The sequence below is a fragment of the Oncorhynchus keta genome, chromosome 14 (genome assembly GCF_023373465.1).
Source record: "Oncorhynchus keta strain PuntledgeMale-10-30-2019 chromosome 14, Oket_V2, whole genome shotgun sequence".
In the NCBI taxonomy this organism is placed as follows: Eukaryota; Metazoa; Chordata; class Actinopteri; order Salmoniformes; family Salmonidae; genus Oncorhynchus; species Oncorhynchus keta.
This window is the reverse complement of record NC_068434.1, coordinates 29,995,204-30,016,979: the sequence shown is the minus strand read 5'-3', so window position 1 is coordinate 30,016,979 and position 21,776 is coordinate 29,995,204.

Sequence of the window (21,776 nt, the reverse complement as noted above, 5' to 3'; positions counted from 1 at the left end):
TTTACCCAAGGTCAATGACAGGACTGACTCCTCGGCCTTGTCGCGTGTGTCATTGTTCAGCGGCTTTGTCGACAGAACAATAACAGAATTAAGGTTGTGGAACAATTTAAATAGCTGAGCTCATGCCAGGTCATATGTCAGGCAATATGTCAATATAGTATATCTTCAACAATGGTGTAATATGTAAAACAATTTGAAAAACAGGAAAAAGCTATTTTACAACCAGTGAGGAAAAGTGTGTGTTCGCATGGGGTTCAGGATAGAGAAAACTCATTCTAATTGTTTTTAGGGTAAAAGTAGACCTACAGGATATGAGCCCCCCAAAACAAGACCAAGTCTGTCAGAGCAATATGATCAATTTAGCGAAATTTAAGCTAAACAAAACTAATTAGGTAAACAATAAATGTATTATAGTAGACCAATACACATAGGCCTAGTTAGAATAAAACTATGTTTAGTAGGCTATAGGCATACACTTCGATTTGCCTGTAGGCCTTTGTTGATTTTTTCCCACAATTATCATTATTTTAATTTTTTAAACCTTTGTTTAGCTACAGTCTAACCAGACACCTAGGTATTTGTGTAGTTGTCCACATATTCAAGTTCAGAACCGTCCAGAGTAGTGATGCTAGTTGGGCGGGAGGGTGCAGGCAGCAATCGGTTGAGGAGCATGCACTTAGTTTTACTGGCATTTAAAAGCAGTTGGAGGCCACGGAAGGAGTCTTGTATGGCGTTGAAGCTCGTTTGAAGGTTTGAGCCCTGTGGCACCCCAATAGAGACTGCCAGAGGTCCGGACAACAGGCCCTCCAATATGACACAATGAACTCTATCTGAGAAGTAGTTGGTGAAACAGGCGAGACAGTCATTTGAGAAGACTATGATATTGAGTCTGCTGATAAAAATGCAGTGATTAACAGAGTCGAAAGCCTTGGCCAGGTCAATGAAGACAGCTACACAGTACTGTCTTTTATCGATGGCGGTTATGATATCGTTTAGGACCTTGAGCGTGGCTGAGGTGCACCCATGACCAGCTCGGAAACCGGATTTCATAGTGGGATTCGAAATGGTCGGTGATCTGTTTATTACCTTGGCTTTTGAAGATTTTAGAAAGGCAGGGCAGGATAGATATAGGTCTTTAACAGTTTGGGTCTAGGGTGTCTCCCCCTTTGAAGAGGGGGATGATCGCGGCAGCTTTACAATCTTTGGGGATCTCAGAACATACGAAAGAGAGGTTGAATATGCTAGTAATAGGGGCTGCTACAATTTCGGTAGATACTTTTAGAAAGAGGGTCCAGATTGTCTAGCCCAGCTGATTTGTAGGGATCCAGATTTTGCAACCCTTTCAGAACATCAGCTGTTTGAATTTGGGTGAAGGAGAAGTGGGGGGGTTTGGGTAAGTTGCTGCAGGGGGTGCTGAGGTGTTGGCTAGGGTAGCCAGGTGGAAAACATGGCCAGCCGTGGAAAATGATTATTAAAATGATCGATTATCGTAGATTTATCGGTGGTTACAGTGTTTTCTATCCTCAGTGCAGTGGGCAGCTGGGAGGAGGTGCTCTTATTCTCCATGAACTTTACAGTGTCCCAAAACTTTTTGGAATTACGGATTGCCTCTTATCCACTTGTCGTCCCTTTATGCCACAGTTTGTACATCTCAATTGTCAGTAGAAACCACATTGTTTAAGCAAGTAAGCCATATCAGCTATGTTTTTTTTAAAGGCAGTAAATGAGGCTGAATGAACGGTTTCGCTGCCAGACAAGGCTCCGCTGTCAGTAGATTGTCGACTTGATTCATGATGATGACTGCTAGCTATGATTTTGAAAGTAAGAGGTTGACCTGATCAGTCCAATCAAAGCTACTGTACATATAACGTGATTTGACATAATTTTATCTGTGGCCAATGACCTTGAGCCTTCTTGGATGGACACTTCTAATGTATCTCTGTGTCAGCACCCAAAGGTCTAGAATTTACGAGGTCTCCCCTTAGACTTCGCGGTGACGTAGTTTCCCCATGAGCGACAGAACACTGAGCCAATCATGTTGCAACGCTCCGTATTTTCTGCTGGCTTGCCCCACTACCACAGAAAGCACTGAGCTGGGCTGAAAACACCTGCATTTTGGAGCTGCCTTACTCAAGAAAACAAAAGAGAGACCATGTTTGTATGCGGCTTTATTATCTCAATGATATATATATTATTGTATTGTTTATAATCTTGTTTGTAATTCTTGTATTGTTTGTAATGTTCCAATGTCACGACTCCCGCCGAAGTTGGCTCCCCTGCCTGTTCGGGCGGTGCTCGGCGGTCGTCGTCACCGTCCTACTAGCCGCCACCGATCCCTTTTCCTTTTCTGTTAGTTTAGTCTTATTAGTTGCACCTGTTCCTATTTGTGTTTTCTTGATTTGTTCGCCTATTTAAGCTTGTGAAGCCCGCTCTTGTTTGTGCGGGATTATTTTGTGTTCACGTTTTGAGTTGGAGGTGTTGTTGTGCTCCGGACCGTGTTACCCTGTGTTTTGGGTTGGTCAGTGTTTTCCGCCCGGTGTTTGGGCATGAACATTTTGTGCCGGAATAAATTGCAATTTTTCCTTGAACCCTCTACTCTCTGCACCTGATTCTGATTCCTACCTCCCACTCCTAGTCATCTGTGACAGCCAATGCCAAAATAACATGCAAAACAGGCAAGCCCCCCCCAAAAAAAATAGTTATTTTATTTATCATTTTTTTGCCAAAAATGTGGGGCTCAAAACAGGTGCTGCCCCACCTGCCCTGAATGATGGGTCGCCACTGGGAGGTGGGTATCCAGCCGATTCCAGAGACTTGTCTTTTCCGCTTGCACTTATACCTCCTGTTTTGAAATAAGATTTTGACTTGAGTGGAAGCAAGCTTAAGATCATTGGCGAGGTGGTCCCACTCTGGTGCAGAAATGTACCTCCGCTGTTCGAAATGTTGTTCCAGCTCAAAAACCTGTGTTTGAGAAACAGCACCTGTGGCATTCTGCGCAATCTTCGTCTGAAAAGGTATTGTCCTTTTTCCCATCACAACTCAACGAAACGTCAACAAGCAATAATCAGAAATAGCACTGTTCGACCCATACCCTCATTGGAAAACTTACAAGTCAAAAATGTTGGCATAGGCCTACTTCAATTGAAATTGCTTCATGCACTCTATTAGGCTATACAAAAACAGATTACGCATAGGCCTACAGTTCTCATCAGTGTCACCATATACAGTATGAAGCTCAAACAGAGATTAATTTAAATGTGGTCAGAAGGTAAATTATTTTGAACTGACGAAGATCCTTGTGGACTGAAACTATGTCAATAAAGATGCTAAATGGGAGCATATTGTCACACCCTGGCCTTAGTATTTTGTGTTTTCTTTATTATTTTGGTCAGGCCAGGGTGTGACATGGGTATTTATTGGGGTGTGTTTCGGTTTTTCACGGTTCTTGTTTTTGTATATTGTTCATTTATCATCTTCATTAAAGATGTATAAAGATAACTACGCTGCATTTTGGTCCTCCTCTCTTTCAACAGAAGAAAACCGTAACAGAATCACCCACCACAACAGGACCAAGCGGCATGGTGACAGGCAGCGGCAGCAGGAGAAGTGAAATCCAGATTTCTGGACATGGGAGGAAATCTTGGACGGTAAAGGACCCTGGGCACAGCCAGGAGAATATCGCCGCCCCAAAGAAGAGCTGGAGGCGGCAAAGGTGGAAAGGCGCTGGTATGAGGAGGCAGCACGGCGGTGTGGATGGAAGCCCGAGAGTCGGCCTCAAAAATTTCATGGGGGGCGGCACACAGGGAGTATGGCGAAGCCAGGTAGGAGACCTGCGCCAACTTCCTGTGCTTACCGGGGGGCTAGAGAGACCGGTGCTTACCGGGGGGCTAGAGAGACCGGGCAGGCACCGTGTTATGCTGTGGTGCACACGGTGCCTCCAGTGCGGGTGCATAGCCCGGTGCGGTACCAGCTCCTCGTATCAGCAAGGCTAGAGTGGGCATCGAGCCAAGTGTCATGAAGCCGGCTCTACGCATCTGGTCTCCAGTGCGTCTCCTTGGGCCGGCTTACATGGCACCAGCCTTGCGCACAGTTTCCCCGGTTCGCCTGCATAGCCCAGTGCGGGCTATTCCACCTCCCGCACTGGCAGGGCGACCGGGAGCATTCAACCAGGTAAGGTTAGGCAGGCTCGGTGCTCAAGAGCTCCAGTGCGGTCCGGTCTATCCAGTACCACCTCCACGCACCAGCCCTCCGGTGGCAGCTCCCCGCACCAGGCTTCCTGTGCGTGTCCTCGGCCCAGTACCACCAGTGCCAGCACCACGCACCAGGCCTACAGTGCGCTTCGCCTGTCCAGCGCCGCCGGAGTCTCCTGCCTGTCCAGCGCCGCCGGAGTCTCCCGCCTGTTGCCCAAGTTTGCAAGGATGCTGACTTCCAACGACCTATTAGTATGCTTAGGCCACAACAAACAACAACATAACACCTGTGGTGCTTTTCCATTGAGACTTACCCCTACACCAGTAGGTCGTCAGTATTTTATGTTAATGTTAGCTCTAGTGTTATTGTATTTCCATCAGGAGTGTGAAACTAAATACTTGTGGTGAGAAGAATCAACAACCTATGTATCATTCAAGTCTGTTGCTTTGTGAGAAGGATTTAAAAGTTCACAGTTAGCCAGTGTTATGTAAATGCAAACTGAAAAGTACCCAGTACCTTGCCTTGGCTCTAAGTTAGAGCAGGTCTGCCAGAGCCATGGCGTGAGACACGGGTGCCAGAGGCAAGGCAAAAGTCTAAGCCTTTTGGGTTAAACACTGGGGTAAATCGTCAATGGAAATGTGCCACTGATGCTGTGGAAGTGGAGAGGCCACAGCACCAGCCTACAATGCTTGGCTGATGCTGTGACGTGCTGGAAGAGAAAAGAGAGACCACGGTTTAACATGAGCTCTTCCACAGCCACAATGCAATAGACTGGTTAGGGTCTCAATTCCATTTCAATCTCATCTAATGCAGGGAATGAAACGTAATAATAAATAATAAATTGAGAGGCTTTTGCATATTTTAGCCTACTTCGTAAATGGGATATAGATTAGTTGACCCCAACGTCCAGAAGCTCTCCAATGCCTCCTAAAATGTTCTTAAATGAGGAAGGTCAGATATGATGAAGAGGTCCCAATGAAGAGCTGTGTTTTTCAGTCCTGGGGACTCAAAGGGTTGCACATTTTTGTTTTTCACTTAGCACGACACAGGTGATTCAAATGATCAACTCATCATCAAGCTTCAAGAGGTAATTATGTATTAATTTGTGATGCTATCCTTGATATTTACATTTACATTTTTACATTTAAGTCATTTAGCAGACGCTCTTATCCAGAGCGACTTACAAATTGGTGCATTCACCTTATGACATCCAGTGGAACAGCCACTTTACAATAGTGCATCTAAATCTTTTAAGGGGGGGGGGGTGGTGAGAAGGATTACTTTATCCTATCCTAGGTATTCCTTAAAGAGGTGGGGTTTCAGGTGTCTCCGGAAGGTGGTGATTGACTCCGCTGTCCTGGCGTCGTGAGGGAGTTTGTTCCACCATTGGGGGGCCAGAGCAGCGAACAGTTTTGACTGGGCTGAGCGGGAACTGTACTTCCCCAGTGGTAGGGAGGCGAGCAGGCCAGAGGTGGATGAACGCAGTGCCCTTGTTTGGGTGAGAGCCTGGAGGTACTGAGGTGCCGTATCAGAGCCTGGAGGTACTGAGGTGCCGTTCCCCTCACAGCTCCGTAGGCAAGCACCATGGTCTTGTAGCGGATGCGAGCTTCAACTGGAAGCCAGTGGAGAGAGCGGAGGAGCGGGGTGACGTGAGAGAACTTGGGAAGGTTGAACACCAGACGGGCTGCGGCGTTCTGGATGAGTTGTAGGGGTTTAATGGCACAGGCAGGGAGCCCAGCCAACAGCGAGTTGCAGTAATCCAGACGGGAGATGACAAGTGCCTGGATTAGGACCTGCGCCGCTTCCTGTGTGAGGCAGGGTCGTACTCTGCGGATGTTGTAGAGCATGAACCTACAGGAACGGGCCACCGCCTTGATGTTAGTTGAGAACGACAGGGTGTTGTCCAGGATCACGCCAAGGTTCTTAGCGCTCTGGGAGGAGGACACAATGGAGTTGTCAACCGTGATGGCGAGATCATGGAACGGGCAGTCCTTCCCCGGGAGGAAGAGCAGCTCCGTCTTGCCGAGGTTCAGCTTGAGGTGGTGATCCGTCATCCACACTGATATGTCTGCCAGACATGCAGAGATGCGATTCGCCACCTGGTCATCAGAAGGGGGAAAGGAGAAGATTAATTGTGTGTCGTCTGCATAGCAATGATAGGAGAGACCATGTGAGGTTATGACAGAGCCAAGTGACTTGGTGTATATCGAGAATAGGAGAGGGCCTAGAACAGAGCCCTGGGGGACACCAGTGGTGAGAGCGCGTGGTGAGGAGACAGATTCTCGCCACGCCACCTGGTAGGAGCGACCTGTCAGGTAGGACGCAACCAAGCGTGGGCCGCGCCGGGAGATGCCCAACTCGGAGAAGGTGGAGAGGAGGATCTGATGGTTCACAGTATCGAAGGCAGCCGATAGGTCTAGAAGGATGAGAGCAGAGGAGAGAGAGTTAGCTTTAGCAGTGCGGAGCGCCTCCGTGATACAGAGAAGAGCAGTCTCAGTTGAATGACTAGTCTTGAAACCTGACTGATTTGGATCAAGAAGGTCATTCAGAGAGAGATAGCGGGAGAGCTGGCCAAGGACGGCACGTTCAAGAGTTTTGGAGAGAAAAGAAAGAAGGGATACTGGTCTGTAGTTGTTGACATCGGAGGGATCGAGTGTAGGTTTTTTCAGAAGGGGTGCAACTCTCGCTCTCTTGAAGACGGAAGGGACGTAGCCAGCGGTCAGGGATGAGTTGATGAGCGAGGTGAGGTAAGGGAGAAGGTCTCCGGAAATGGTCTGGAGAAGAGAGGAGGGGATAGGGTCAAGCGGGCAGGTTGTTGGGCGGCCGGCCGTCATAAGACGCGAGATTTCATCTGGAGAGAGAGGGGAGAAAGAGGTCAGAGCATAGGGTAGGGCAGTGTGAACAGAACCAGCGGTGTCGTTTGACTTAGCAAACGAGGATCGGATGTCGTCGACCTTCTTTTCAAAATGGTTGACGAAGTCATCTGCAGAGAGGGAGGAGGGGGGATTCAGGAGGGAGGAGAAGGTGGCAAAGAGCTTCCTAGGGTTAGAGGCAGATGCTTGGAATTTAGAGTGGTAGAAAGTGGCTTTAGCAGCAGAGACAGAGGAGGAAAATGTAGAGAGGAGGGAGTGAAAGGATGCCAGGTCCGCAGGGAGGCGAGTTTTCCTCCATTTCCGCTCGGCTGCCCGGAGCCCTGTTCTGTGAGCTTACATACTTCCGGGTTGGAGCGAGCGGTCGCATCCGCACTTCGCTCCGCAGGTAGTATGACTTTTCATTACATTTCATTACATTTCATTATAGTACAACGGTTTGATTTGTCTAATCTTAGCAATTTCTTCTTAGCTAGCTACATAGCCGTCTTTGTATCAAAGATAACTGCGTAATTATCGTATTTCGTCGTCCTAACGTAGTCTACACTGCTATCTGCCCAGCAGCTAGCCAGCTAGCAAACGTCCACTGTCTACCGAATAGCAGCACTGTAGAAACTATTACACTCAACTGAACGACTTGATTAGTGTAGTGTTAGCTAGCTACATAGTTGTCTTTGCTGTCTTCGTATCCAAGATAATTGTGTAGTTTAGAGTGTGTAGTCTTAGAGTGATTATCTTAATTTACCGAGGTTAGCTAGCCAGCTATTTGTCGTCCTTAACGTAGGAGACACTGCTAGCTAGCCAACAGCTAGCCAACATCTACCGAATAGAACTTCTGCACTCAACAACCCGGTCGCATTCCGCTTCGCTCCACAGGTAGTATCACATTTTAATTTCATTTCATTACAGCACAACGGTTTGATTTGTTTGATCGTAGCTAGCTACATAGCCGTCTTTGTATCAAAGATAATTGTGTAGTCTAGAGCGATTTTCTAGGTTAGCTAGCCAGCTATTGTCGTTCTTTTAACGCAACGTAACGTAATCAACACTGCTAGCTAGCCAGCTAGCCCCCGAATAGCAGCACTGTAGAAACTATTACACTCAACGTAACGACTTGATTAGTGTAGTGTCAACAACGCAGCCACTGCCAGCTAGCCTACAAAGTCAACAACGCAGCCACTGCCAGCTAGCCTACTTCAGCAGTACTGTATCATTTTAATAATTTTAGTCAATAAGATTCTTGCTACGTAAGCTTAACTTTCTGAACATTCGAGACGTGTAGTCCACTTGTCATTCCAATCTCCTTGCATTAGCGTAGCCTCTTCTGTAGCCTGTCAACTATGTGTCTGTCTATCCCTGTTCTCTCCTCTCTGCACAGACCATACAAACGCTCCACACCGTGTGGCCGCGCCACCCTAATCTGGTGGTCCCAGCGCGCACGACCCACGTGGAGTTCCAGGTCTCCGGTAGCCTCTGGAACTGCCGATCTGCGGCCAACAAGGCAGAGTTCATCTCAGCCTATGCCTCCCTCCAGTCCCTCGACTTCTTGGCACTGACGGAAACATGGATCACCACAGATAACACTGCTACTCCTACTGCTCTCTCTTCGTCCGCCCACGTGTTCTCGCACACCCCGAGAGCTTCTGGTCAGCGGGGTGGTGGCACCGGGATCCTCATCTCTCCCAAGTGGTCATTCTCTCTTTCTCCCCTTACCTATCTGTCGATCGCCTCCTTTGAATTCCATGCTGTCACAGTTACCAGCCCTTTCAAGCTTAACATCCTTATCATTTATCGCCCTCCAGGTCCCCTCGGAGAGTTCATCAATGAGCTTGATGCCTTGATAAGCTCCTTTCCTGAGGACGGCTCACCTCTCACAGTTCTGGGCGACTTTAACCTCCCCACGTCTACCTTTGACTCATTCCTCTCTGCCTCCTTCTTTCCACTCCTCTCCTCTTTGACCTCACCCTCTCACCTTCCCCCTACTCACAAGGCAGGCAATACGCTCGACCTCATCTTTACTAGATGCTGTTCTTCCACTAACCTCATTGCAACTCCCCTACAAGTCTCCGACCACTACCTTGTATCCTTTTCCCTCTCCCTCTCATCCAACACTTCCCACACTGCCCCTACTCGGATGGTATCGCGCCGTCCCAACCTTCGCTCTCTCTCCCCCGCTACTCTCTCCTCTTCCATCCTATCATCTCTTCCCTCTGCTCAAACCTTCTCCAACCTATCTCCTGATTCTGCCTCCTCAACCCTCCTCTCCTCCCTTTCTGCATCCTTTGACTCTCTATGTCCCCTATCCTCCAGGCCGGCTCGGTCTGGGTTAGCTAGCCAGCTATTGTTTGGAGGATATGATCCTGCTGTTGTCATATGCTACACATGCCATGTATCTATCAATCAAGTGTTATCATGATTTGTCAGAAGAGATATTCTCCTTTAGTAATCCACAATGACCTGGTGATGTAAAAGTCTAATAATGTCATTATCTTCCATACTCCTACATATATCTTGTAACTGTAGATTCCTTCAAAACGATTTCCGACAGTTATCATGTAGGGCACTGCACGGTTGGGTGACCAGGGCCATCTGGGACTGCCTCGTGGGGGAATTCAGGCGTGTTTGAAGTGTGTCCTGCATAACTTCATGAGGATGGACATGAGGAACAGGAGGGGACCTGCAGCTCACCACCATGTGCCAGAGGAGAGGTCTGCTGCTTGGCAGAATGTTGCAAGGATGGGGTTCAACAACGTAGCACGGGAGGCAATCCGTGTGCGGGACATCTTCACCTTAAATAAAGGTTAAATAAATAAATAAATAATTATAATAAATAAATAAACCTCCTACTTCTTCGAAGAGGGTGCTGTTCCCTGGCAACACGATAGACTACGCTATGCACAACCAAAGGCTCTTTTGAGAGCCACCCACATTGCAATAAGAGTACTCTTCTATTTACTTAGCTACAGTATGTCAACTGCAGTTATTCAACTCACAGTTTTCTCCCTTTGATTTCTACTTCTCAGGTGAGGGTGCTGTTCAGGTAAGGGTGCTGTTCAGGTAAGGGTGATGTTCAGGTAAGGGTGCTGTTCAGGTAAGGGTGCTGTTCAGGTAAGGGTGCTGTTCAGGTAAGGGTGCTGTTCAGGTGAGGGTGCTGTTCAGGTAAGGGTGCTGTTCAGGTAAGGGTGCTGTTCAGGTGAGGGTGCTGTTCAGGTAAGGGTGCTGTTCAGGTAAGGGTGCTGTTCAGGTAAGGGTGATGCATATACTTAAACAGGATATTTTAAGAGTCACCCATATTGAAAACATTTAGAACAATTAGACACCCTACAACCCACACCTACACACTCATGTATCAATTTGATTGATGGATTGTGTTGTGCAGTAAGCAGGGTCAGGTGTATAACTGTGGCTCCTTCTACCTTCAAAGAATAGACAAGAGGACCGACCACGGAGCATAGCAAGACACTCCATTATTTGTATTTATGTAATTACACTATGTTGTTTGTCCTCGTGTGTAGGGCTGTGGGGGTGACGAAATTTAGTCTGCCTGTGATTGTCAAGCAAAGAACTGTCTGTCTCACAGTAATTGACGTTAATTAACACATTTAGAATCTCTTGGCTTCCACAGCCTACAAGCCCTGATGCAGAACTTTGGACTCTAGATTTTAAAAAGTCAAAGGAATCCATGTAATATAGCCTACACCTTCCTAATAAATCCCTTATTTATTTTACTCAGGTCTAAAGAAACATGATATGGAGAAAATGTAGTCTATTTCAGAAGAACAGAATAGCATACTCTGCGTTGTCCTTATTGTACGTCCTGATCTGGCCATACCAAATGGCTGTGGGCTACATTAGTTAATTTAGCAGACAAGATTTGCTTAGAATTCCTTGGCATTATTTTATAGTATGACGACTACAATTGAACAAAGCTGAATAAAATAGAAAGGATATTTTCTCTAAACGATTTGGGGGAGTGTGCCCATTCGGTCATTCTGTGTTGAGCGGTTAACTAATAAATAAGTACTCCTATATGCATAATGCATTTAGAGTTATTAATATAACTTTAGTTGTTCTACAAATGTTGGGCTAGATCTTTTGATTTTAATACATTGTAAGGCTGCGTGATGCGACTCTAATGATTTTTTCGATATAGGGGGCGCTCTTCTAATTTTTGGATAAAAAAACGTTCCTGTTTTAAACAAGATATTTTGTCACAAAAAGATGCTCGACTATGCATATAATTGACAGCTTTGGAAAGAAAACACTCTGACGTTTCCAAAACTGTAAAAATATTATCTGTGAGTGCCACAGAACTGATGCTACAGGCGAAACCAAGATGAAATTTCAAACAGGAAATGGCCCAGATTTTGAAGGCGCTGTGTTCCAATGTCTCCTGATATGGCTGTGAATGCGCCAGGAATGAGCCAAACGTGATGAACAAAACGGAGCGATTTCTCCTACACAAATAATCTTTTTGGAAAAACTGAACATTTGCTATCTAACTGAGAGTCTCCTCATTGAAAACATCTGAATTTCTTCATAGGTAAATTAATTTATTTGAATGCTTTTCTTGTTTTTGTGAACATGTTGCTTGCTGAATGCTAGGCTTAATGCTATGCTCGCTATCAATACTCTTACACAAATGCTTGTGTAGCTATGGTTGAAAAGCATATTTTGAAAATCTAAGATGACAGTGTTGTTAACAAAAGTCTAAGCTTGTGAGCCAATATATTTATTTCATTTCATTTGCGATTTTCATGAATAGTTAACGTTGCGTTATGGTAATGAGCTTGAGGCTATGATTACGCTCCCGGATACGGGATTGCTCGACGCTAGAGGTTAACAGTCTCTCATTCACAAGTTGACAACAATTTCACGGCGGCATCCCCTTTATGTGGCCGTAATGCACTCAAAACAAATCCATGCCTTTTGCAGCCATTGGCCGTTGTGCCCTTCTCCCGGAGTGCCGCGTTGTGCCCTTCTCCTGGAGTGCCGCGTTGTGCCCTTCTCCCGGAGTGCCGCGTTGTGCCCTTCTCCTGGAGTGCCGCGTTGTGCCCTTCTCCTGGAGTGCCGCGTTGTGCCCTTCTCCCGGAGTGCCGCGTTGTGCCCTTCTCCTGGAGTGCCGCGTTGTGCCCTTCTCCCGGAGTGCCGCGTTGTGCCCTTTTACCGGAGTGCCGCGTTGTGCCCTTCTCCCGGAGTGCCGCGTTGTGCCCTTCTCCCGGAGTGCCGCGTTGTGCCCTTCTCCCGGAGTGCCGCGTTGTGCCCTTCTCCCGGAGTGCCGTGTTGTGCCCTTCTCCCGGAGTGCCGCGTTGTGCCCTTCTCCCGGAGTGCCGCGTTGTGCCCTTCTCTCGGAGTGCCGCGTTGTGCCCTTCTCCCGGAGTGCCGTGTTGTGCCCTTCTCCCGGAGTGCCGCGTGCTCCGTAGCACCTCTCACTCACTCTCCATCATGTGCACCCACTCTCACTCTCCATCACTTGATCGGGTCTTTATCACAGGCTACAAGTGAAGAAAGACACATCAGGGACTCAACTGCGTGCTTCCTTATCCAATTCCGTGGTACATTTTGAAGATATTGGAAGAACTGTCCACATTTCATGACCGGTCACTTTTTTTATAATGGTGTTTTCCCACTAATGGAACATTAGTGCTTATAGTCTACTGCCATGTGATTATGAGTGTAATGCTTTTATTATAAAGGTGTATTTTTAATGGTGAAAATGATCTTCCCCAAACTTGAAACACGCTGCTTATGTATGACAGTCAGGTTCTACACCTCTTGTAAAGCGAATGAATGTGCTTAATTTTAAGAAGTTATTTTTTGGCCACTTTAGTTGTGATACTAACCTTATCAAACATATAGGCCTATGGGCTAAACTACATGCAGTGTGCGACTATGATTAGAAAAAGTCACAAAAAAGACATTGTTTCTTGCCTTATACTGGGCATCATTCACAAGTGATAATATATCATTCACGAGTGATAGGCTAATATTGTCACCCATCAGAGTATTCTCGATTTAATCTTTTACAACAAAAAAAATGTGTCACGTCCTGACCTTAGTTCCTTTTAGTTCCTTTTTTATGTCTCTGTTTTAGTTTGGGCAGGGCGTGAGTTGGGGTGGGCATTCTGTTTTGATTTCTATGTTTGTATTTCTGTGTTTGGCCTGGTATGGTTCCCAATCAGAGGCAGCTGTCGATCGTTGTCTCTGATTGAGAACCATACTTATGTAGCCTGTTTTTCCCATTTTGAGTTGTGGGTGATTGTTTTCTGTTGTGTGTCTTTACCAGCCAGAACTGTTTTGGGCATTCTCTTTGTTATTTTTGTTATTTCCGTGTTCATTTAATAAATATGGACACATACCACGCTGCACCTTGGTCCTCTCCTTCCAAAAGCCGTTACAATATGTGTGAAATATGTTTCGATTTAGAGTGGAACATTATCATGCACCTTTCTGGAAACGGGCAGCGGGGGAAAAAACATGTCATCTATGCACTTAAATAGCGAATGGAGGATGCTTTTCCCTTGGTTCATTTTCATGCCAGCCAGGTAGGCTATACTCCTGTTGTAAAGATAAGCAATGTGCTTAATATTAGGAAAGTTGAGAAATAAATATAGTAGGCCTAGCCTATAGAAAACTGATGGGATCCTCTTTTTAATAGAGACCATGACTCTGTTTTCTCATTTCTCTAGCCTATAGAAATGTTGCGCAACATGAGCTCTTTGGCTCTCATGCAGTGTTTGATTAGATTTTCGATTACATTTACATTGATGTCAGAGTGATTAGAGGGACAATAGAGTGCTGAGTACCAGGCAGTTAGCAAGTTTGGTAGGCTACTAATGACCATCAGCAGCATCAGAGCTTGGAGAAGCCTACTGTAATTACTGTGACTAAACAGTCACGTGGAATTTGCCTGACTTCAGGACTCGTGACCACCAGTGTGGGGCTAATACGGTCACCGCAACAGCCCTACTTGTGTCTGTGCATGTTTTTCAGTATAAAGTACTCTGCAGCCACCTGTGGAAACCAGGTAAGGCCACACACACTGATTCCAATGGAACACTGTCGCTTTAACTACCTGATTTTCTCAATAACAGTCTCTCTCCTTCACTTTATCCCTCTCCCCCCTTCTCCCTAAATCTTCTAGGTTATATCAGCTGTGTCGGTGAAGCACTCTCGCTTCTGAACTACCTGAAACATGCAAGCATGCTGCATGCACCTTCACGCACGACTAGCATCACTACTCTGGACGGTTCTGACTTAGAATATGTGGACAACTACAAATACCTAGGTGTCTGGTTAGACTGTAACCTGTCCTTCCAGACTCACATTAAGCATATCCAATCCAAAATTAAATCTAGAATCGGCTCCCTATTTCGCAACAAAGCCTCCTTCACTCATGCTGCCTAATATACCCTCGTAAAACTGACTATCCTACCGATCCATGACTTTGGCGATGTCATTTACAAAATAGCCTCCAACACTCTACTCAGACGACATCCAGTTTGCTATCAAGGTGCCATCCATTTTGTCACCAAAGCCCCATGTACTACCCACCACTGCGACCTCTATGCTCTCGTTGGCTGGCCCTCACTACATATTCGTCGCCAAACCCACTGGCTCCAGGTCATCTGTAAGTCTATGCTAGGTAAAGCCCCACCTTATCTCAGCTCACTGGTCACCATAGCAACACCCACCTGTAGCACGCGCTCCAGCAGGTATATTTCACTGGTCACCTCCAAAGCCAACACTTCCTTTGGCCACCTTTCCTTCCAGTTCTCTGATGCCAATGACTGGAACAAATTGAACAAATCACTGAAGCTGGAGTCGTACATCTCCCTCTCTAACTTTAAGCATCAACTGTCAGAGCAGCTTACCGATCACTGTACCTGTTGTAGCGTACAACAGGTCAGCTACCAGGGGGAGACTCGTCGAAGCCTGGTGGCAAACTGAGTCTACATCATGAGGCGATGGCTCCCTCTGCTGGACGTGCCAGGTCTCTATGGGCTCTCCAGCCAGGACTAATTGTGGTTGGTGAGTAATCAAGGGCTGATTGCTCACCAGCTGTACGAGTCCCATAAAGCTGCCAGAAGTGCAGATCACAAGGAGGGGGACTGGGGGGAAGAAAGGTGACTTCCATATAGTTGGAGACGGTGTGTGAGCTAAAAGGAGTGAGTTCAGTTTTTGTGCTGACAGGATACAGCAAGACCCGGAGCCCAGAAGACAGTATCCCGGAGAGGGTCTCATGGGGGAGACCTATCCTTTTCTTTTGATTTATTATTTAAATAAACACACTTGAAACAGAGCTAATCCTACTTTGTCCATGTCTGATCTGTGTAAATGTCTTGACCAAACCCCCTGGTCTGCCACACTGTACACAGCCAATCTGTAAATAGCACACCCAACTACCTCATCCCCATATTTGTACTTATCCTCTTGCTCTTTTGCACCCCAGTATCTCTACGTGCACATCTTCATCTGCACATCTATCACTCCAGTGTTAATGCTAAATTGTAATTATTTTGCCTCCATGGCCTACTTATTGCCTTATACCTCCCTACTCTTCTACATTTGTACACACTGTACATACATTTTTCTATTGTATTATTGACTGTACGTTTATGTGTAACTCAAACAACTGTGTTGTTTTTGTCGCACTGCTTTGCTTTATCTTGGCCAGGTCGCAGTTGTAAATGAGAACTTGTCCTCAACTGGCCTACCTAGCTAAATAAAGGTGAAATATAAAAATAAAAAAATTAAACAGAGGGCACAGCATGATCAGAGGTGAGAGGTCACTTGGTCGGGTCAACAGGAAGTATTATTAAATAGATGCTTTACATTGAAATACAGATAGAGATGTAGTAGTCCCAGAGTTAATTATCAAGGTCAGTTTTGAATTTCACCTCCTGATGACTGACAGTGTTAGAGTAAACAAAAACACAAGGCTTAATCATGCCCTCTCGTTTCATCTGTCTCTCGTCTGCAGGTATGTTTTGATTTGAGAGAGAATGCCCAGCCCCAGTCCCATTATCACCACCTCACCCGCTCTAAGATAACCCTTGGGCCAACTGGGGGTCCAAGGCTGGTTAGGAGACACCGCTAGAGACACTATTAGGAAGATGACCTGAGAGAATATGAAGTTTAGTAGCGCTGTAATTCATTAATCATATGCTGTGTTCCCTGCTCCTCTGTTCTTATCTCTTTCCCTTTCTGTCTTTTACACACTCACCTCTCTCCCCACCTCTTTCTTCCTCTGTTTTATAATGCACACCAGATGTGCATTGAAATACAGATGGACATTGTATTTAGAATATATTACAATTATAATATTTATAACGCAGGTATTATGTATTTATAAAACTTGGATAATTAACTTCTTTCAATAATGCTTTTCAGATTCTCTACTGGAATTGGTTCAAATTCTCTACTGGTTGAAATGAAGTCTCATCTTTTGAAATACTACACCTATCCTGTGTCCTCAGATAAATGCATATGAAGAAAATTAGATATTGAGATGAACCTGTTTTAGAGTATTGACATGATCAATCAATCAATCAATCAATCAAATGTATTTATAAAGCCTTTTTACATCAGCCTGTCACACCCTGACCATAGTTTGCTTTGTATGTTTCTATGTTTTGGTTGGTCAGGGTGTGAGCTGAGTGGGCATTCTATGTTACATGTCTAGTTTGTCTAGTTCTATGTTTGGCCTGATATGGTTCTCAATCAGAGGCAGGTGTTCGTCATTGTCTCTGATTGGGAACCATATTTAGGTAGCCTGTTTGGTGTTGGGTTTTGTGGGTGATTGTCCTTGATTGTCTCTGTGTTACTTTGCACCAGTATTAGGCTGTTTCGGTTTTCGTGTTACGTTTATTGTTTTTGTATATCTGGCTGTGCTGGGTGGAGATTATAACAAAACATGGCCAAGATGTTTAAACATTCATAGATAACCACCAGATAATAATAATAATCACAGTGATTTCAGAGGGTGCAACAGGTCAGCACCTCAAGAGTAAATGTCAGTTGGCTTTCATAGCCAATCATTCAGTGATAGAGACAGCAGGTGCGGTAGAGAGAGTCCAAAACAGCAGGTCCGGGACAAGGTAGCATGTCCAGTGAACAGGTCAGGGTTCTATAGCCGCAGGCAGAACAGTTGAAACTGGAGCAGCAGCATGACCAGGTGGACTGGGGACAGCAAGTAGTCATCAGGCCAGGTAGTCCTGCGGCATGGTCCTAGGGCTCAGGTCCTCTGAGAGAAGAGAGCGAGAACGAGAGAGAGAGAAGAGAGAATTAGAGGGAACATACTTAAATTCACACAGGAAACCGGATAAGACAAGAGAAACACTCCAGACATAACAGACTGACCCTAGCCCGGTGACACATAAACCTTTGTAGCATAAATACTGGAGGCTGAGACAGGAGGGGTCGGGAGACACTGTGGCCCTGTCCAATGATACCCCCGGACAGGGCCAACCAGGCAGGATATAACCCCACCCACTTTGCCAAAGCACAGCCCCGACACCACTAGAGGGATATCTTCAACCACCAACCTACTACCCTGAGACAAGGCCGAGTATAGCCCAGGAAGATCTCCTCCACGGCACAAACCCGAGGGGGGTGCCACCCGGACAGGAAGATCACGTCAGTGACTCAACCCACTGAAGTGACGGCATGGAAGAGTACCAGTAAGCCAGTGACTCAGCACCCATAATAGCGTTAGAGGCAGAGAATCCCAGTGGAGAGATGGGAATAAACCAGGCAGAGACAACAAGGGTGGTTTGTCGCTCCAGTGCCTTTCCGTTCACCTTCACACCCCAGGGCCAGACTACACTCAATCATAGGGCCTACTGAAGAGATGAGTCTTCAGTGAAGACTTAAAGGTCGAGACCGAGTCTGAGTCTCTCAAATGGATAGGCAGACCATTCTAGAAAAATTGAGCTCTATAGGAGAAAGCCGTGCCTCCAGCTGTTTGCTTAGAAATTCTAGGGACAGTAAGGAGGTCTGCGTCTTGTGACCATAGCGTACGTGTAGGTATGTACGGGAGGACCAAATCGGAAAGATAGGTAGGAGCAAGCCCATGTAATGCTTTGTAGGTTAGCAGTAAAACCTTGAAATCAGCCCTAGCCTTAACAGGAAGCCAGTGTAGAGAGGCTAGCACTGGAGAAATATGATCACATTTTTTGGTTCTATTCAAGATTCTAGCAGCCCTGTTTAGCACTAACTGACGTTTATTTAGTGCTTTATCCGGGTAGCCGGAAAGTAGAGCATTGCAGTAGTCTAATCTAGAAGTGACAAAACCATGGATACATTTTTCTGCATCATTTTAGGACAGAAAGTTTCCGACTTTTGCAATGTTACGAAGATGGAAAAAAAGCTGTTTTTGAAATATTCTTGATATGTTCGTCAAAAGAGAGATCAGGGTCCAGAGTAACGCTGAGGTCCTTCACAGTTTAATTTGAGATGATTGTACAATCATCAAGATTAATTGTCAGATCCAGAAGATATCTTTGTTTCTTGGGACCGAGAACTAGCATCTCTGTTTTGTCCGAGTTTAAAAGTAAAACATTTGCAGACATCCACTTCCTTATGTCTGAAACACAGGCTTCCAGGGAGGGCAATTTTGGGGCTTCACCATGTTTCATCGAAATATACAGCTGTGTATCGTCCAGATAGCAGTGAAAGTTAACATGTTTCCGAATGACATCACCGAGAGGTCAAATATGTGAAAACAATAGTAGTCCTAAAACAAAACCTTGAGGAACACCGAAATTTACAGTTGATTTATCAGAAGACAAACCATCCACAGAGACAAACTGATATCTTTCCGACAGATAAGATCTAAACCAGGCCAGAACTTGTCCGTGTAGACAAGTTTCCAATCTCTCCAAAAGAATATGGTGATCGATGGTATCAAAAGCAGCACTAAGGTCTAGGGGCACGAGGACAGATGCAGAGCCTTGGTCTGATGCCATTAAAAGGTAATTTACCACCTTCATGAGTGCAGTCTCAGTGCTATGATGGGGTCTAAAACCAGACTGGAGCGTTTTGTATACATTGTTTGTCTTCAAGAAGGCAGTGAGTTGCTGTGCAACAGCTTTTTCAAAGATTTTGAGAGGAATGGGAGATTCGATATAAGCAAATAGTTTTTTATATTTTCTGGGTCAAGGTTTGGCTTTTCAAGAGAGGCTTTATTACTGCCACTTTAAGTGTGTTTGGTACACATCGGTGGATAGGGAGCCGTTTATTATATTCAACATAGGAGGGCTAAGCACAGGAAGCAGCTCTTTCAGCAGCTTGAATGTTTAGAGACCAAGACTATTTTCATCTAAGTGTCAAGAGATATAGTATTAAAAAACTTGAGTGTCTCCTTTGATCCTAGGTCCTGGCAGTGTTGTGCAGACTCAGGACAATTGAGCTTTGGAGAAATACACAGATTTAAAGAGGAGTCTGTAATTTGCTTTCTAATAATCATGACATTTTCATCAAAGAAGATCATGAATTTATCACTGTTGAAGTGGAAGCCATCCTCTCTTGGGGAATGCTGCTTTTTAGTTAGCTTTGCGACAGTATCAAAACTAAATGTTAGATTGTTCTTACTCTCCTCAATTAAGTTGGACAAATAGGATGATCGGGCAGCAGTGAGGGTTCTTCGATATTGCACGGTACTGTCTTCCAAGCTAGTCGGAATACTTCCAGGTTGGTGTGGCGCCATTTCCGTTACAATTTTCTGGAAGCTTGCTTCAGGGCTCTGATATTTTCTGTATACCAGGGAGCTAGTTTCTTATGACAAATTTTAGGGGTGTGACTGCATCTAGGGTATTACGCAAGGTTAAATTTAGTTTCTCAGATGTTTTTTTTGTACTCTGACGTCCTTGGGTAGGTGGAGGGAGTCTGGAAGGGCATCTAGGAATCTTTTGGTTGTCCGATAATTTCTAGCTTGGCTTTTGATGATCCTTGGTTGGGGTCTGAGCAGATTATTTGTTGCGATTGCAAACGTAATAAAATGGTGGTCCGATAGTCCAGGATTATGAGGAAATACATTAAGATCCACAATATTTATTCCATGGGAAAGAACTAGGTCCAGAGTATGACTGTGGCGTTGAGTAGGTCCGGCGACATGTTGGACAAAACCCACTGAGTTGATGATGGCTCCGAAAGCCTTTTGGAGTGGGTCTGTGGACTTTTCCATGTGAATATTAAAGTCACCAAACATTTGAATATTATCTGCCATGACTACAAGTTCCAATAGGAATTCAGGGAACTCAGTGAGGAACGCTGTATACGGCCCAGGAGGCCTGTAAACAGTAGTTATAAAAAGTGATTGAAATTTGCTATCGTAAATGTTAGCAAGACCTCCGCTTTGCGGGATGTGCGGGGGATATGGTCACTAGTGTAACCAGGAGGAGAGGCCTCATTTAACACAGTAAATTCATCAGGCTTAAGCCATGTTTCAGTCAGGCCATTCAGATCAAGATTATGATCAGTGATTAGATAATTGACTATAACTGCCTTGGAAGTGAGGGATCCAACATTATGTAGCCCTATTTTTAGAATATGAGATATCACAATCTCTTTCAATAATTACAGGAATGGAGGAGGTCTTTATTCCAGTGAGATTGCTAAGGCAAACACCGCCATGTTTAGTTTTGTCCAATCTAGACCGAGGCACAGGCACAGTCTCAATGGGGATAGCTGAGCTGACTATGCTAGTGGCAGACTCCACTAAGCTGGCAGGGTGGCTATCAGCCTGATGCCTGGCCTGCACCCTATCTCATTGTGGAGCTAGAGGAGGTAGAGCCCTGTCTATGTTCATAGATAAGATGAGAGCACCCCTACAGCTAGGATGGAGTCCATCACTCCTCAGCAGGCCAAGCTTGGTCTTGTTTGTGGGTGAGTCCCAGAGAGAAGGCCAATTATCTACAAATTATATATTTTGGGAGGGGCAGAAAACAGTTTTCAACCAGCGATTGAGTTGTGAGATTGCTGTAGAGCTCATCACTCCCCATAACTGGGAGGGGGCCAGAGACAATTACTCGATGCCGACACATCTTTCTAGCTGATTTACACGCTGAAGCTATGTTGCGCTTGGTGACCTCTGACTGTTTCATCATAACATTGTTGGTGCCGACGTGGATAACAATGCATATGAAGTGTAGTGTACTGTATTTCTTTATTCTGGTTCTGTATATATGAATTACAAATCAGCCTTTAAATAGCTAAATCATGTGTTAGTCTATTGCAGAGTTACAATGTGTAACCATTGATGTCCCAGGACCAGGATTGGTAAAAGTCTTTGCTAGGTAAAGCCTCGCCTTATCTCAGCTCACTGGTCACCATAGCAGCACCCACCCGTAGCACGCGCTCCTGCAGGTATATTTCACTGGTCACCCCTCAAAGCCTACTCCTCCTTTGGCTGCCTTTCCTTCCAGTTCTCTGCTGCCAATGACTGGAACGAATTGCAAAAATCACTGAAGCTGGAGAGATACAGTTGAAGTCAGAAGTTTACTTTCACCTTAGCCAAATACATTTCAACTCAGTTTTTCACAATTCCTGACATTTAATCCTAGTAAAAATCTCCGGTCTTAGGTCAGTTAGGATCACCACTTTATTTTAAGAATGTGAAATGTTAGAAAAATAGTAGAGAGAAGGATTTACTTCAGTTTAATTTCTTTCATCACATTCCCAGTGGGTCAGAAGTTTACATACACTCAATTAGTA